We start from the raw sequence: 3,075 nt of genomic DNA on the forward strand, positions 1-3,075 counted from the left end.
TTGGATGTTTGCATAACTATAATAATGCATCAGATTTATATAGCGCTTTTCTAGACACTCAAAGATGCTTAACAATGGAATGGATACATTATTCATGCACTCACACATTCACACTGTGGTGGCGGTAAGCTATTAAGTAGCCACAGCTGCCCTGGGGCAGGCTGACAAAAATGTGGCTGCCAGTGTGCGCCTACGGCTCCTCTGACCACCACCACCAAACGTTCACACCTTCCATACACCAGTGTGAGTAGCACTGGAGGCAATGTGTGTGAAGTGCCTTGCCCAAGGACACAACGACGCATGACTTAGGGAGAGCAGGGATTGAACAACCGACGTTCTGGTTACTGAACGACCGTCTCTACACCCTCCATGAATCCATGAATTTAGAGAAAAGGAAGTATATTTGAAACCTTGAAATATCAACTCATAACTTGAAAGTACAATGACAAAATAAAATAATAAAAAAGTGAAATAAAAAGAGAATAAAGTAAAATAATAGCAACCGAAAAAACAATAAGAACAAATACTGACTGTTCCTGAGCATTTTCGCCTTTTAGGGGCAGTGTGGTGCCGTGTATCCATGCTGTACACACTTAAAGCGAGTACAGAAGAAAGTTACGATTGAATTATATTAAAATCACCTAACCTAAATTAACTAATTTAATTCATTTAAACTTTACTTCACTTCTGGATAGCATTTATAGTGACTTGGAGCGCTGGAATAATCTTCCCATTTCTAGGGCGAATAGCCACCATTAAAATGAAAGTTTTACCCAAAATAAATTCTTTTTTCTCAATGATTCCATTTAAACCTACGTCTAACCGGTTCCAGTTGTTGGACTCGGCCGTTACAAAATTTTACTGGAATAAAAAAAAGCAAATATTAGTCTATCTACTCTTCAGAAAAGTAAATCCAAAGGAGGTCTAGAGGCACCAAATTTTATAATTTAACCAGCTACAATATATCATTCACAACCCAACAGAGATACTAACTGTTGGCTGGAACGAGAACAGAAGGATTGTAATAACCTCAGACTTTTAGATTTACTCTTTATTACAACATCGATTAAGCGACACAATTGTTTTAAAACCCCAATGATTTCCGCCATCCTGACTGCCTGGTGGAAGGCACTAGAAATTACAAAAGCCCAATTGGAGCCCTGCGGGCTTTCTCTCATATAGCATAACCCCGACTTTCAACTTAACAACCAATCGCTTTATTTAGGTGTGTGGGAGCAGAAAGGAATTACACATCTCCACCATCTTTTCTCAGATAATATGTTTATATCATATACATCCTTGCTCCAAAAATACAAAATAAAAAACGGAAATTTTTTACATTATCTGCAAGTTAAAAGTATGATAAAAAAAAAACAAATTCCAACACTTCGGGGTACGCTCCAACCGCCTGTTTTAGCTAAAGATATTACCAAGCTTTCTCCGACAACAACAAAAAACCTCTCAAAAATATAGGTTATTTTCGTATACTGATAAAATGTTTTTACCCATCTCGAAATGGGAGACAGACTTGTCTATTGCTCCGGAATCTGACTTTTGGATTCAAGTTTGTGAAAACATATTTAAAATGACAAAACACACAAATTTACAACTTATCCAATATAAAATTATTCATAGAACATACACTACGCAATATATGATGAAGAAAATGGGACTCTCAGACTCCGACATTTGTCTCCAGTGTTTACAAAACACTACAGACACTTACTTTCATGCTTTATGGTTATGCACTCCGGTTATGTATTTCTGGACTAAAGTCTTAGAAAAACTTTCCGAAACTGTGGATCTCACTCTGCTTCATCTATCCTTCCTTCCTTTCCTCAGTCTTTCCTTTGGTCTCTTGAGGTCTCCCTAATTTGTTGGAATTTAGATGTTTTTGGGGTTGGTGAAAGACTCTGGTTGGTAACCCGGTGGGTAGAAGGTGATGTCTGGTCAGTGCTGGATTTCACTTTCCTTTCTTTTCTTTGATCCTTCTTCGGGTCTCCTGACAACCTCACAACTCTAGCTGGATTCTGAAGTATTCGGTTTAGGTGAATGGTATGGGATTTTTAATAGGTTTTAGGGGAATTAATGAGTACACACTCACACACACCCGCACATGCACATACTCACGTACATACCCCCCCCCCCCCCCCCAAAAGAGAGAGAGAGAGCAATGATGATGACATGTCGAATCGGTAAAATTACCGAATGAACAATACTGAGCTCTCTTAAGAAAAAATAATTATATTAAAATAACTAGTTTTTGACACATTAGAAAGAATTTGTGCTTTTGCATAGTGTTGTCTCCTGTGTTCGTCTTTTTCCATGTTGTTTTGATACATGCAAAGCATGCAATGCAAAATGGATTAAACTGGAAATGATTTTTGAAAAATGAATCTCATAGTTATAACCAAATAAATAATATAGAGCAAACTTGTCATTACAGCAGGCTTCCTTTTAAGTATTTTCTGTTTTTCAACCAAAAATCCTTTGCACTGGTTAGGGGGTACTTAGCTGAAAAAAATATTTCACAGGGGTACATCAATGAAAAAAGGTTGAGAACCAACTTTGTTTTTGTTTTCTGAGTAGGGTCATGTGACATTTGTAAGCTGAGATGTGATTGGTTGTTACCTGAGCCCTAAGAAACTGTGAGGTCATTTTCACTCGGCAGCAAATGGAAAAATGGAATGTGTGGATTTTGCTGCTAAATTCATATTCCACAAACGCAATATTAATCAAAATGCCGTGTTTAGACTATTGGGGCTGCATATAACATATTATTGTAAAACAATTGTGGGGGGTTTGACTTCTGCTCTAAGATGCTTTGCCAGACCGTCACTGTCACCATTCTCTGTTGTTGCTTGTTTGTGTGTTTCTCATCCTTCAGGAAGTAAAATGCATGTTCTATAGGGTTGAAATCAGGCCACTGGCTTAGTCATGAAAGAAGATTCTGCTCCTTGTGTTGGGGTGATTTTCCATCTGCATTGGAAAAGTACTTTAATTCTAAATATATATTTATTTTTTAATATTTATTAAATTTTAATTCCTCAAAGGGAAAATAAATTTGCTAACTTG

The sequence above is a fragment of the Leptonotus elevatus genome, chromosome 16, assembly GCF_054856555.1.
Source record: "Leptonotus elevatus isolate MCC_2025b chromosome 16, RoL_Lele_1.0, whole genome shotgun sequence".
NCBI lineage: Eukaryota > Metazoa > Chordata > Actinopteri > Syngnathiformes > Syngnathidae > Leptonotus > Leptonotus elevatus.